This window comes from Oryx dammah, unplaced genomic scaffold, assembly GCF_014754425.2.
Source record: "Oryx dammah isolate SB20612 unplaced genomic scaffold, SCBI_Odam_1.1 HiC_scaffold_4, whole genome shotgun sequence".
NCBI classification, from domain to species: Eukaryota; Metazoa; Chordata; class Mammalia; order Artiodactyla; family Bovidae; genus Oryx; species Oryx dammah.
In genome coordinates, this window is record NW_024070188.1 from 55,291,420 (window position 1) to 55,307,736 (window position 16,317).

A 16,317-nucleotide genomic window follows, 5' to 3' on the forward strand; every position below is an offset into this window, starting at 1 on the left:
CATTACTTTGCCAACAAAGGTCTGTCTAGTCAAGGATATGGTTTTTCCAGTGGTCATGTATGGATGTGAGAGTTGGACTGTGAAGAAGGCTGAGTGCTGAAGAATTGATGCTTTTGAACCGTGGTATTGGAGAAGACTCTTGAGAGTCCCTTGGACTGCAAGGAGATCCAACCAGTTCATCCTAAAGGAGATCAGTCCTGGGTGTTCAGTGGAAGGACTGATGTTGAAGCTGAAACTCCAATACTTTGGTTACCTGATACGAAGAGCTGACTCATTTTAAAAGACCCTGATGCTGGGAAAGATTAAGGGCAGGAGAAGGGGATGACAGAGGATGAGATGGTTGGATAGCATCACCAACTCAGTGGACATGGGTTTGGGTAGATTCCGGCAGTTGGTGATGGACAGGGAGGCCTGGAATGCTGCAGTTCATGGGGTTGCAAAAAGTCAGACACAACTTAGTGACTGAACTGAACTGATGTAATAAAAATAAATCATGCAGGTAGTTGAAAAATTACTATTATTTCTGGATAATTTTTATCCCTTACTGTTAGTTGTTGTCTCATTTATCTCTCCGCCCACTACTTAGAAGTAGATCTCAACTTTCCAGCAGGCTGTAGCAGGCTGGTGCTTTAGGCTACAGCATGATTTGTAACGCCAACCTTCACCTCATGCTTTGGGAGCATAAACCTCATAGACTCTCATACTCCTTCCAATGGGTGTAGAAGTGATGGGACAAATGGTAGCCCCATAGCTATCACACAGGATCATCTTGGGCTTGGGAGTGTTGCTCTAATTCTTGGCCTGGTTATACCCCACTGTCCTCTAAATTATACTTGATGTTCTTGAAACAGGTCTTTTTCTTGAGAGTCTTGACAAGCCAGAAACCCATATCCACAGTTGGATTCAGACCTACAGGCCTTGCCTTGCAGAGCTCCCTGAGAGAAGATCGCAGTCCTTGTCATGTACGAGAGGCCCTGAAGAGTTTTTTAAAGGCATAGATTCCTGGCCTTTATTCTCAGGGAATTTTGATCCAGGAAGATGAAGAGAATCTGTGTTCATTAAAAGTTTAAAGAATTTTATTCACTGTCACTTCTACCCACCACTCAACCATCCACCTCACCATATCTGTAGTAGATTCACTTTGGGAACCCATTCGTCTAAGCCATATTCCTATCAGCAATGCAGGAAGCAACAAAAACAACTTTGTTTTGTTCTCAGAATAAAGGGGGCACTCATTCATTCATTCACTCATCTGGGCATCCAGCACAATGCTGAAAATTTGCAGGGAAACAAAAGATGAATAAGATACCATTTCTGTTGCCAGGACTGACTGTGTTAGTTATGGGATCTAGTGCAAAATAAAAACATGGGGCCCTTTGTTCAGAAAATATTTATTAAGCGCTTCAAGACAGTGACAGCAGAGCATTAAACCAGCACAAGGCCCATCTGAGTGTGGGCAAAGCATGTTCATTTTGGAAACCCACTGACCTAAACAACATTCCTATGAGCAAGACAAAAAGCAACAAGAAGTACTTTGTTTTGCTCTCAAAACAAGGAGAGCCCTCAGCAATGCTCACAACACTGGCCCTGCTTATGTATAAAAGAGAAATCTAGAACATTCCCACTTGAGAAATGAAATTCAAAAAGTTAAAGAGTCTCTGTGAATTTTTCTAGTTGAATAACTAGCTCTGACTCTTCCAATGACTGTGCTCAAATAAAAACAACATAGAGTAATGAATTAACATCTTTTACTACTTTGGGTTTTTCCTGGGTGCTACTGTTGCCTTCTAGAAGCTGTAACTATGAGTCCTTACAAATAAAAGCCCCCTTTGTAGAGCTGACTTAGGCGTAAGCAAGTGACTTCCATGGTTTCATGAAAAGGAAAGAATAAAAGTTCTTCATTTCTATGTAACTCACAATAGCTCCTAAGTACTTCCTCATCTCCCCATGAAATGCAAAAAAAAAAAAAAAAAGTGAGAATTTTCACTCAAGACAGCTGACTTCAAACTTGATTTAATTCAAATTCCTTTAACAAATGAGTTCTTCCATACATTAGTATATGATTTTTATAAAGCTATTTTTCAAACTCATATTCTGACACTTCATGTTAGTAATCATCATGATTCCATATGCAGAATTATGTAGTTGAAGTTGATGGCTATTTTGTTGTATGGATTTGGGGATCCATAAACTCAAATCCTTGTATTTATTCCTACAAGGTCAAAGAAATTTTTTTTAACTGCAGACCAAAAACATGACCACAATACTCACCCTTCCTAAACACAGGGCTTAGGAGTTCTTTGTGTGGCTCCCGATTATTGAGGCAACTACATTAGCAGCCAAAGTGCCAAATAATTGTTTCTTAGACATTTACTATTTCATGGTTGTTTTGCCTTATTTGTATTCTGACATAATACTCAGCTTCAGAACATTACAAATAGCAATCAGCGAAATTAAAATGAATACAGCGATATAGTATGCGGAAATGGCAGTAGAGGGGAAACAAAATCTCTAAACAAAAGCATGTACAGAGCAACAGGATTTTATTTTGTTTAAAAAAATACCTACCCAGATGGTAAGGGATGCTTTCTCTCTGAAAACAGAGGAGGAAAAGCTGGAAAGAAGACCTGTTGGGCTATTTCTAGCCATTTTTAGAAGGCACTTGAACATTTAAACCTGCTACAGTGAAACCATGGAAGGATGGCAGAATGTGAGCTGTTCATGACTCCCCCACCCAGTACTGAAATATAGCTAATTTACAATGTTGTATTACTTTCAGGTGTACAGCAAAGTGATTCAGATAGACAGACAGATAGTAGCTATACATATATACTCTTTCAGACTCTTTTCCCTTATAGGTTATTACAAAATATTGAGAAGAGTTCCCTGTGTTGGTTACCCTCACTCACTTTAAGGGAAATTCTCAAGTATAGAATCACAACTAATTTTATACAGTGAAAAAACAAAATTTACAAATACTTCCCAAAGTTAGTAAGAAAAAAGGAACTTTGCTGAAATTGAGTGCACTTTTTAGACTATAATTTTTTTGCAGTCCACTGACAAATGTAATAGACATACAATATTCCAGTTTAGTTTTACTTAAAACTCTTAGGAATGATATCTGGATGTAATTTTTTAGAACTTACTGTAAACAAAGTTTGTTGTCATCAAAACAGCTCATGTACACCTTAACCAGCAAAGCCCCCATGACAGTTCTAAAAGCAAGATGATTATTCTTCAGAATTACTCTTTTTTACATACAGATAAACTCTGGGGATTGATTGTAAGTTTGGGGTGAGGCCAACTATGTTTTATTTTTAAAATAAAACATTTAAACTCTCTAGATGGTTCTGAGATGCAGCTGAGGCTCAGAATCACAGCTCTGAACGAATGGTTCTGAAAGTGTGGTCCCCAGATCAGCAGCACTCAGGAACCTCCCTCAACACAGCTTCTGAAGCATCACCTAAGGCTACTGAATTAGGAGTTCACTCAGGGGAGGGAACACACTCTGCAGTCAAACAAGCCCTCCAGGTGATTCTGATTCATGGTAAAGTTTTAAAATTGGCTTGGGTCAAAAGCATCTGTCTTGTGATTAGTAAAACAAAGCTATCTGATTTTCCACCAGATTTGTTTTTATAGTTTCTACCTGCAACACTAATCAAAATAAATCTCAGAAACATATTACTCCATATAAGGATCTAACATGGTCCCATCACGTCATGGCAAATAGATGGAGAAACAGTGGAAACAGTGTCAGACTTTATTTTGGGGGGCTCCACAATCACTGCAGATGGTGATTGCAGCCATGAAATTAAAAGACGCTTACTCCTTGGGAGAAAAGTTATGACCAACCTAGATAGCATATTCAAAAGCAGAGATGTTACTTTGCCAACAAAGGTCCCTCTAGTCAAGGCTATGGTTTTTCCAGTGGTCATATGTGGATGTGAGAGTTGGACTGTGAAGAAAGCTGAGCGCCGAAGAATTGATGCTTTTGAACTGTGGTGTTGGAGAAGACTCTTGAGAGTCCCTTGGACTGCAAGGAGATCCAACCAATCCATCCTAAAGGAGATCAGTCCTGGGTGTTCTTTGGAAGGACTGATGTTGAAGCTGAAACTCCAATACTTTGGTCACCTGATGTGAAGAGCTGACTCATTTGAAAAGACCCTGATGCTGGGAAAGATTGAGGGCAGGAGGAGAAGGGGACGACAGAGGATGAGATGGTTGGATGGCATCACCAACTCAATGGACATGAGTTTGAGTAAACTCCAGGAGTTGGTGTTGGACAGGGAGGCCTGGCGTGCTGCAGTCCATGGGGTCACAAAGAGTCGGACATGACTGAGCAACTGAACTGAACTGAAGGATCTAACAGCTGATACTTTGCAAAAGTCCCCTCAAGCAATCACTTCTGCCACCCTGATCTCAGACTCTAGCTTCTTCCCCACTTAGAGCAGGGGTCAGAAATCTTTTGCTGTGAAGGCTAAGCAAATATTTAGCACAGGTGGTCATATGGTCTCTCTCTCACTCAAGTCTGCCAGTCACATTACAGAAATGAATGGGCATGGTTGTGTACCATTAAAACTTTATTTATGAAAATGAGTATCAGGGCAGATTTGGCTCAAGAGCTGTACTTTACTGACCACTGGGTGTAAGAAGTAATGGCAGGCTAATAAAGAAAAAGCAAAATAAAATGCACACTCTCCCATACGCACAAACGTATCCAGTCTGGAAGCTGCTTCCAGGTGAAGGACAGACTACAAGAAAAAGAAAAATTACATATCTCATATATTCACCTATGACTTATTCACACAACATCCATTAATTAGATACATACTATAAATATGCCTGGAACCAAAGCAAGCCTTGACCCTCTAAAGACCCAAGTCCAACAGAAGAAAAAAACAAAAATAACTAGAAAGAATGCACTGTGGTATAGCCACAGACAATGGAATATTATTCATCACTAAAAAGAATGAGCTAGTAGGTCATGAAAAGACAATGGGAAAATAAATGCATTTTACTAAATGAAGCCAGTCTGAATAGACTAGCGTGATTCCAACTATATGACATTCTGCAAAAGGCAAAACTCTGCAAACAATAAAAACATCAGTGGTTCCCAGGGGTTGGGGGTAGGGAAGGGAAGAAAGGGATGAATAAGCAGAGCACAGAGTGCTCTTAGGGCAGTGAAAATACTCTGTATGATATCGATGATAGATACGTGCCATCTTGAGTTGTGTGCGCTCAGCCGCTAAGTCACGTCCAACTCTGTGACCCCATGGATTGTGGCCCACCAGGCTCTTCTGTCCACGGAATTCTCCAGGCAAGAATACTTCAGTGAGTTGTCATTTCCTTCTCCCGGGGAGCTTCTCGACTTAGGGATCGAACCATGTCTCCTGAATTGACAGGCAGATTCTTTACCTCTGAGCCACCTGGGAAGCCTGTGTATTATCATACATTTATCCAAACCCATAGAAAGTATAAGACCAAGAGTGACCTTTGTTGTAAAGAATGAACTCTGGGTGATTATGAGGTATCACTGTAGGTTCATCCGTTGTAACAAATGTTATCATTCTGGTGGAAGATGTTGATAATGGGGAAGGCTAGGTATGTAATAAATAGTTGTATCATCATCTCAATTTTGCTATGAACCTAACAGTACTCTAAAAGAAAGTCTATCTAAAACAAATAAAATAAAAATATATGCAGGGAATGAGAAAAGAGATCTGTTAGGACTATTGGTTGAGCAACCTTAAAAAGTGAAAATGCCAGTTAGACATCTGATACTATATTTTTGTTCCAATCATGATGTTTCTATTCCAATAAGTCACACTCTCTGGCCCTTTAATTCACAGATCTAGGCCCACAGTTTCAGGATTAAGTAGACTAGTTGCCTAAGTGGACCCACAGGGCTGAAGAAAGAAGCCTAGTCTAAAGAAGGACCAAATTCTGTAATAACAATAGTAATAATGACCCCAAACAGCATCCTGCTTTGACCTTGTGGAGTCTCTCACTTTGGAGGTGTCTTGCCACTAGACATTCATGGAGAGAGCAAATCCGCATATATTCATTCCTGTATCTTCAGGAACTAAATGCAGTATCTGGCAAGCAAAAGGCATACAATCAATATGAAGTATTAACGTGAAGTGAATAAACTACCAATGATTTTAGTGACTACAGAAAAAAAGAAAAATAGAAAATGTTAGTCGCTCAGTCATGTCTGACTCTTTGCAACCCCATGGACTATAGCCCACCAGGGAAGCAACCGCTTTAATATTAATCAGGTTGTTTCAGGAGAAGCTAAGAAACAGACAAATTAGGTCTGGATCTCCAGGAATGAATAAAATACACCATTTGGAGAAGATGGAGAAAGATATTACAGTAGAAGACACAGGAAATACAGGCGCAAGATTAATACATTAAAGAAACAAAAGATCAACACAGGTAGATCATGGGGTAAAACAGTGAGAAAAGTAAGGAGATAAATTTAGAAAGTCAAGACAAATTGAGATGTACCTTGAGAAATTCACAGATGATCTGGATGTGTGGCATTGTATCATGTAATCTGGAAACCATCATGGTCAGGCACCTAAATTTTTTGAAAGCCCAAATAGATCACTGTGGCTGTAGCACAAACAGAAGACCAAAGAGTGGTGTACTACAGAATGCTCAACAGAGCCGGTGAAAGATGGAAGGAGCTGCTGCTGCTGCTAAGTTGCTTCAGTCGTGCCCGACTCTGTGCGACCCCACAGACGGCAGCCCACCAGGCTCCCCTGTCCCTGGGATTCTCCAGGCAAGAACACTGGAGTGGGTTGCCATTTCCTTCTCCAATGCATGAAAGTGAAAAGTGAAAGTCAAGTCGCTCAGTTGTGTCCAACTCTTTGCGACCCTATGGGCTGCAGCCTACCAGGCTCCTCCGTCCATGGGATTTTCCAGACAAGAGTACTGGAGTGGGGTGCCATTGCCTTCTCCAGAAGGAGCTGACTGAACCAAAATAGTAACCAGAAGAATGGATGGGAGGGAAAGATCTGAGAGGCTTTTCCAAACTTGTGTAGACATTATTTCCTATCAGATGGAGAAGAAAGAGCTCAAAGAGATTCTCCCCTTTCCTACCAACCAGATAGTGTCAGGAGTGATAGCCAGAGAAGCAAGCTGGGAACACAAAGATGAAGCTCAGTCTCTTGGGTCTATGATGAATTTCAGGCATTTGGGGAAAGATAGGGAAGTGTTTATTTAATAGAGTAACCTACATGAAAACACTCAGTGTAAAAATACAATGCAAACAAGTACTAATATTTTTAATAAGTTTATGATGAGCTTGAGGAAGTGATTAAGATTGTGCATTTTCTTCTCAGCATGCCCTGCCATCATCACTGCCCATTTGTGCAATAAATGGTAGTTGAAACAGAGAATGGGCATTTAGTTTGGACTCTTTTTTTGAATGCTTTTACCAGGTGACTTCTTAGAATTGAAGGTTTCTGAGATTCATCAGGTTAACTCTGCAATGGCTTACAACTCTTTTAAAATTGATATAAGCAAAATATTAAAACATAATAACATAAGCAACTTTAAAAATGTAGAAGGAGGTGGGTTTCACTGGTGGTCCGATGATTAAGAATCTGCCTTGCAATGCAAGGGACACCAGTTCAGTCCCTGGTCAGGGAAGATGCCACATGCAGAACATCTAAGCTTCACACCACAACTACTAAAGCCCACATGCCCTAAAGCCACAGCAAGAGAGGCCACTGCAATAAGAAGCCCGTGCACCCCAACTAGACAAAGCCTGCACACAAGAAAGACCCAGCACAGCCAAAAATAAGTAAATTTTTTAAATAGTTTTTTGAAAAAGATGTAGAAGGAGGGAATGAAAAATTGATGATTTGTTCCAAGAAACACAGATATTCAGATGCCAACTAGGCTTGAACCTTCCAAAAGACATCAGCATGACCTCCACTTCCCCATTCCCCACCCCCCCCCACCCACGTTGCTGAACTATTCCACAGAAAAGAATGTCACAGAGAAACAATACTATCCTAAAGCCTTAGGATGTATCTATATTCCCAGGTTGAATTTCTAGAAATGACAAGGTGAAACTTGCTGGCTGGGCTAAACACTAACTATGCCCTTGAAGATGACAGACTCCCTGGGCTTTTTGGACACAAATATATCAACACTAGAACTAGTTTGATATTGCTGGCTTCTTGCCCAAGCTCCAGTTAATGTTTGAGTATTTCTAGTTCTGTATAGGTACAATGTTCCTTTCCTTAAGTTGCTAAACCCAAAGCTAAGAGTCAGCCTAATTAAAGGAAAATTCATTTATTAAATCAAAAGCAACCAGGGACAAGGATGAACATCTTTCAGGCTATACAAGATAGTTGATTAGCTCTTTTCAGACTGCTACCAAAAAAAAAAAGAAAGAAATCTGATGAGGGATAGATGAAAATGTTCTATATTATATTATTAAAATACATGTAGTCCCTCTATAATAAAAAAAATACTTGGGGATGTATACTGATCTAGGTTTTAAGAATGAACAAAACAACAGCTGTGTGCATGCTCAGTCGTGTCTGACTCTGAGACTACAGACTGTAGCCTGCCAGAGTCCTCTGTCCGTGGGATTTCCCCAGGCAAGAATACTGGAGTGGGTTATCATTTCCTCCTCCAGTGCATCTTCCCGAGCCAGGGATCAAACTCCCATCTCCTGTGGCTCCTGCACTGGCAGCATTCTTTACTACTGAGCCACTTGGGAAACACTAACGATAGCTGACTCGAATCCTAAACAGTAGTTGCTGCCGCTGCTATTTAGTCATGGAGTTGTGTCTAACATTTTGTGACCCTATGGACCATAGCCCACCAGGCTCCTCTGTCCATTGGATTTCCCAGGCAAGAATACTGGAGTGGGGCCATTTCCTTCTCTGGGGGATCTTCCCGATGCAGGAATTGAACCCAAGTCTCCTGCTTGGCAGGCAGATTCTTTACCACTGAGCTACCTGGAAAGTCCCAAACACTAGTTGCTGCTGCTGCTAAGTCACTTCAGTCGTGTCTGACTCTGTGCGACCCCATAGATGGCAGCCCCCCAGGCTGAGTCTACCTCAAAATTCATGGTAGAAATAAAGGGTCAGATATAAGTTCTTCCTTAATAAAGGAAAAGACAAGGAAAACATACACACTGGGACTGAAGTTCTAGTACTATTCAATGTTAAAGGGGCAATGAAATTTATATTTCAAACATTGTCTTCAACCACTGTAAGGCAGTCCAAAAATTACACTTTCTTTTTTCTATCTCACATGGAATAGACACCAGCAAGGCTAGGACAGGACAGCAACAGAGGCCGCAGCACCGTCCTCACCTTGCACCTGATTGGACAAGAGGAGAAAGAAGCAGAGAAAGAAACAGAACAGTCTCTCTCTCAAAACCCAAATGATGAAATGACTTTGTTTTTCCTGTTTTCTTCTTCAGATTAATCAATCGTTACGGTATCATTCTAGGCAACTGCTGATTGGAGTTCTTAGCATTAGAACAAACTTAATACCTAACTAGAACCAGAATGATCATTGCTGATAATGGGGGGTTGGGGGAACCTCCCAGAAACTATTCCACTGATAGAGACCAAGAACAGAGGCAGGCCTTAGAAGACAGTTTTTCCTCAGTAAAACCATAGGTCCTTGGGAGCTATAAAAATGATGCTTAAGTTAATTCCATTGAGGGTCTCCTTGGCTAGGAATCTGCAAACTCAGCTGATGTGAATAGCTAAAGATAAGAGATCAGACTATTACCATTAGCGTTCCCAGGTAGCTTTTGTCTTGGTACAGGTCAGCTGAGAGCTCACAACTTGGGGTGCTAAAAATGCATGGTGTTGGGATATTTACACCAAAACAGGAGGAAGGAATGGATTTCTCTCAGCTCCCAGACTAATGATGAGACTTAAAATAACTGTTCCTTCTGTAGAACCAAGTCTTTTGAGTGAATGGAGCTGGCTTCCAATCCCCCCCAGAATAAGATAGAAATAAACATTTAGGGCTTCCCAGGTAGAGCTGGGGGAATGAATCCACCTTTCAAAGCAGGAGACGTAAGAGATGAGGGTTTGATCCCTGGCTCAGGAATACCTGGAGTAGGAAGTGGCAACCCACTCCAGCATGCTTGCTTGGAAAATTCCATGGACAAAGGAGCCTGGTGGGAGTCCATGGGGCAGCAAAGAGTTAGACATGACTGAGCACAACAACATTTTAGTTCTGCACAAGCTTGAATCCTCACCCTTTCTTCCTAGAGTCTGTTTACTTGTTCATAGTTCAATGGGTCCACAAGAGAATGCATCACAAACACTGAACTATATTAAAAAGACTTTATAAGCAACAATCTATCCAGAGGCTTTTTTTTTTTTTCCAGTCAAGCACTTACTACTCAATATCAAGCATTTACTTGTCTTTTCCTCTTTATCACTGCAAGATTTGTAATTTGAGCGTTTTAGTTTTGATAAGAACAAGACATCAAAGGATATCTCAGAGAAACAGCACATAGTTACCATTTTAAATGAACCATTATCAATAAGGATTATTAAAAAGGATAAGATTAGGCAGGAAACAAATAAATCTAATATTAGACTATAAAGAAAACATTTTTCTATCCCATTTGATTATAATTGCTAAATGTTAAGCAATACTTGTAGACCTATTACTCACTTATTAATTTGGGATTTACTTGGAAAAGTGATGCTTTCTCGCAAAACCTCCAACCAATTAATAGTAACTGAAACTGTAGTTAATATTACACGGCATGTTGGTTTTTCTTTGGTAGCACAGACAAATACAGTTATTTGAAAGCTCTTGGTTTATATTTGAAAACCTCCTCTATTTTTTTCTTTATATGAAGAGTCAGCTAAAGATGTTGACTCCACAGTTTTCATCAGCAATGTTAATTTGCAACCACAAAACTACACTTTGACAGTGTTTCTTTAGTTTTGAACTGACAGTGCTGTGGAGACAGTTGCTCTCTCGATCAACACCCAAAGGACAGAAGGAGTGTCTTTCTTTAAATCTGTGGGCCTCTATTTCTCAAGAGTAACCCCCACCACTTGTTTTTGTTTTTACAAATAACCAGGTAACTGCATCCAGTATGCACATGTCCTCTAGGTAACTTAAGTTCAACGCTGCTCAAAACTGATGTTCAACTTTAGTATTATTAATTATCCTCTCTTAGCTGTAACTGAAATCATAACCATCCTGAAAAGACTACCAATTAAAATATCCGTTTGCCTATATGGAAAGTAGCTCCCCTAGAATATCCCAGAAATCTTTAAAAAGAAAAAAAAAAAAGTACCTTAATCTCATCTTGCAAACAGAGGCTGAAATTTTACCAAGCAGGTCAGGGACAGGGTCAAGAAAAACAGAGGTCAAGAAAGAACACTAAAGTTTACTTTTAACCTCAACCCCAGAGGATTTTTAAAAGCACACAAAATCTCCTTTTTTCTCAGTCTTCGTTAAAAAACAAACTTAGCAGGTAAAAGACCTTTCCCAGTGTGGGCTTCGGAGCCACCACATGCACAGAACAGAGAAAAGCACGCAAAGCCTCTCTCCTTACCTGAGATGAAAGCAGTGCACCAGCTTTGTTACTATTATAACCATCTTTCCCAGGTCAAGGGCGCGGAACGCCCGGGTGACAAGAAGTGAAGAGACTGCGCCGAGGTTGAGCCGCCGCGGCGAGAACCTTCTCAGGGCGCTGCTTCCCCGACACACCTCCTTCTCTCGGGCTCGGAAGAGCAGCGTCTCGCACTCTCCTGTCACCGGGAACCGCGGCTTGTCATTTCCGCTGGATCACCCAGCAGCTGCTACGAGCCTCGGGCTGAAGCGCGGGCGCGTGGACCAGGAGCGCGAGAGTGCGCTGCGGGGCCGGCAGAGCGGCTGCAGCTGAGGCTCCGGCAGCCGCACGTTACTGGGCAGGGAAGGTCAGCTTTCCAGGAGCCAGGATCAGCTGCCGCACGAGCCCCTCGCCTTTCTGAGCTCCGCGTGAGCCCAAAGCCGGCTGCGAGGGCGGAGCGGCCCCAGCTATGGAGCGTGCTCGCCTCCAACGAGGGTCTTGCACGCGGTGACCTTTTGCCTGATCTGAGAACCAAGAGGTGGGCCAAGGGTGAGATTTAGTGGAGGTAATTTCTCGAGTAGGGAGATGAACTCCTCCCCATCCGCCTTTGAAAGAAAGAAAGAGGGGAGGAAGGGAGGGAGGCCTCCTAAGATGTTCTTTGCCAAGATAAGCCAAATCGAGCGTGGGAGGGAGAGTCGGTGGGAGGTGGGGGGGGCGGGTGGTCCTAAGATGTTCTTTGCCAAAATGAGGCAAATCCAGAGAGAGGGGAGGGAGGTAGGTTGGGGGTATGGGAGGTAGGAGCTAGGGGTTTGGGGGTAGGCAGATGAACACATTGCACTGCGCTTAGCACATATTTCTGATCGGTAGGTTGATGGAGATGTTTGGATGCTATCAGTGATGTTTAGTCTTTAACGCTCTTCCTGCACCATCAGGTTGCCTCTGGGGTCAAGTACGTGGTCTAGGGAGTGAAGGGGTTTTAATCCTAGCAAATCACTGATTATCTCAAGGATTAGGTGTAGAATTGCCTATGTTTGAAAAATCTAGACAGCTGTGCTATGAATTAACTGATCTCTACACAAGTGAAGTCTGCCTACAGATAATTACTTTAAAAAACAAGCGTTTTATAAATGTGCGGTTTTAAAATTTAAATGTTAACACGTGTTATATATAACATTTTGAAGTTTCAGTCTTTCAGATGGCAAGCTCAGTGAAAGCAGGGAATGTTGCTGATTCGTGAATCCTTTTACCTGGGCTTGGTGAATGGCAAATGCTCATAAATGCATGTGTGTGACAGTGAACTGTGGGTTTGGTAGTTAATCTGTAAATGGCACTTTCAGGAAGGCTGAAGTTCTTGAATTTGGTGTGAATTTCATTCTAACTCGACCTCAGTTTGCGTTTTTAGCTCAATGACACTAATTTTTGACATAAGTGTCCAAATGCATAAGCAAATTGGCTTTTAACTAGGATTTTCCTTTTGTCTTGCTGGGTGTTCTGTTTTCCTCTTTCAGGCCAAGAGGAGTCAAATCCAGAGCATATTCTCTCTGCTACTATTGATATCAGGGACATTGACTCTCCATGTTTGCAGATCCCACCATTATTTAATTTTGAAAAATTACTAGCTAATCAGTTCTGGCTAGTAGACTAGCCAGTGGAGGGTGGAGGGTGAATCCAAGAGGATTTCATGGCTGAAGTGGAGCTAAAACCTGAAAGCTAGGCCTGTGGGAGTCTGGACAGGAAATAGGCCTGAACTGGGAGTCAGATGTTTCTTGAATCCTTGGTGCAGCCTTGACCTATTGATCCAATCCCTAGGTCCGGAAAATTCTACCTCCCCACCCCATATCTGTCTCTCTTCTCCATCTCTCTCTCTCCTTCTCTTCCTCTTTTCCTAGTCCTCCATTCTCTGACTACTTTCCACACTCGCTTTAAGACCCAAGTGCTGTTGGACTCTAGAGCCCTAACCCCTTGCCCCTTCGACCCCCTCACCCCAAACCTCCAACTCCCTCACCCCTCCAACCCCCCGACCCCCCACTCAGCCCCCTCATGCCCCACCCTTGACTTCCCCCACTCCCACTTCTCCAAAGCCTATTATTATCTCACTTTCTGGATTGTTTTTAACTAAATCAGGCCCTACCTACCACCAGCTGTGAATTCCTTAAGATTAGGGACAACACTGGCTGTTTCCATCTATACAATTGTAAACATCTCCACAATTACTGGTCTTCACTTGTTTTCAGTTTAGATTAAGACACAGGTGGGGAGTCCTAACTGTGGTGACCAATTAGAAAATTGGTGGAGTTAATTTAGGGACATTTTCTAGAAGTGATTCTAATTGGATAAATTAAAATTTCAGTGTAACCAAATCAAATATTTCATAACTGGGAGGGAAGACACAGAACTTTTTGTGCAGACCTGATAGATACAAATAATCAAGGTAGTGCTGTTTATTTAATCCCTGCTTTGGCGATCTGATGCAGAGTCAACTGACTGGAAAAGACCCTGATGCTGGGAAAGACTGAGGGCAGGAGGAGAGGTGGCAACAGAGGATGAGATGGTTGGATGGCATCACTGACTCAATGGACATGAGTTTGAGCAGACTCCAGGAGATGATGAAGGACAGGTGAGCCTGGTGTGCTGCAGTCCATGGGATTGCAAAGAGTTGGACACGACTGAGCGACTGAACAACAGCAAATCCCTGCTTCTTGATCCCAAATTGAAACAGAAGAGGAAGCAATTATTCTCTTACCTTGGGCCCTCTGGACCCACTCATTTTATTTCATAGCAAAGATTCCTTATACCATCATCCTCATTCATCTCCTACAAATTTTTGCTATTCATTAACTTCAGTAAAGCTGGTTCTCAAAGGTTACCCAGGGTATCCAAATCATCTGAGCCAAGAATTTGTTTTGGTGACATAGCCATCGTTTCTTTGGCACTTTATGCTCTTCCAGGCACAGCTAAATTCTTTACAAAGATCACATTGCATTGTCACACAAAGCATCTTTTAATAGTACTTACCACAATTTTATATTTTGAACTTACAGTATATAACTATATGTTTGCTGAGGAACAAAAGAAAACAGGCACAAACAATCATTGGTCATGGATATGGATAGACTATTATCATCTCTGATGATGAAACCAAGGCTTTGAGAGCTCAAGAAATAGAAATATAGGTGGAACCAGGTTTGAAGTCCATGCTGCCAAGTGTCAGAGTTCATCAGAGCGTCACCAGTGGAGACCGTAACCACTCTTTCAGAATCCTGAGCCTTGCTTAGAGGAGCCCAAAAGGAAGCAGAAAGATTCCACCTGGAGAAGCTCAGAGTTGTCAAGAAGGCAACACTGTACCAAATGAAGAGTGCAGATGGAAAACGTGGGTCTTTAGTGAGTATCACTGAACTGACCTATTTATCCAATGACTACCTTTACCTCACCTATTGGAATGTGAGCTAAAGAAATATGTTTAAAGTCACTTTATTGTTTTTGATTATTTAATAAAATTAGTTTTAGTTTTTTTCTACAATATTTTTTTTTTTTTTTTTGCCACATGTGGCATGTGAGATCTTAGCTCCCCGACCAGGAATTGAACCTTCCTCCTGCAGTGGAAGTGCCGTGTCTTAACTGCTGGACCCCAGAGAAGTCTCTAAAGTCACTTTAAATTGGGTTTCCTGTGGTCAAAAGCCTCCTGAAATAAGCTTGTTTCAATTTCTTATTCAAAATGTTAAAATGATTAAGAATTAACTCAGGGTCTTAGCATAGCATGTGAGTACTTTCTGTCACACTCAGCCATGCATTTTATATTCTGGCTGAGCTGGACTGCTTGCTCTGACCATATCCTTTGCTGTCCCGCAGTCCACGCTGCCTTCCTCCTGCACTTTCTCCTTAGTTCTGTTTGCCATATACTTGTGCTGTGGTTAGTCGCTCAGTTGTGTCCGACTCTTTGCTACCCCATGGGTTCTCCAGGGAAGAATACTGGAGTAGGTTGCTATGCCCTCCTCCAGGGGATCTTCCCAACCCAGGGATTGAACCCAGGTCTCCTGCATTGCAGGTGGGTCCTTTACTGTCTGGGCCACCAGGGATGCCCACGTCATATACAAAAGTCTCTTCCTTACTGAATGATAAACTCCTTAAAGGCAGGAATTGGTTTCATCTTTGTGTTTCACTGTATGTTTCTTGTTGTAGAGTCCATGTGGAGATTATGTTACTGAGCTGAATTCTACAATGTGTGACCTCAAACTTTTGTGTTAGTAACTCCCTACCCAGGTAGCTCAGGCTTCCCCAGTGTCATAGTGGTAAAGAATCCAATGCAGGAGATGTGGGTCTGATCCCTGGGTTGGGGTCAGGAAGATCCCTTGGATATGGAAATGGCAAGCCACTCCAGTATTTTTGCCGGGGAAATCCCATGGACAGAGGAGCCTGACGGGCTACAGTCCATGTGGTCACAAAAGAGACACGACTTAGCGACTAAACAATAAACTCCTTATAAAATAATAAGGATAATGCCCTCCTCAGTTCCATGAGAACTTACTCTTGGAAGATGTAATATGTTATTCTGTGATTCATATTTTTTTTAATTTTTAATAATTTTAAAAAGAATTAACTTAGTCTCACTCTTGTGGGCCTGTGTGTTTCCACACAGAAGTTCTATTCTAAACTTCAGAGTCCGGTGTCAGGCGATAAAGTGGAGCATTGGTTGTTTAACACTCCATTTTCCTCAAACTTAAGCCCCACAGACAGTGGATTATCAAACT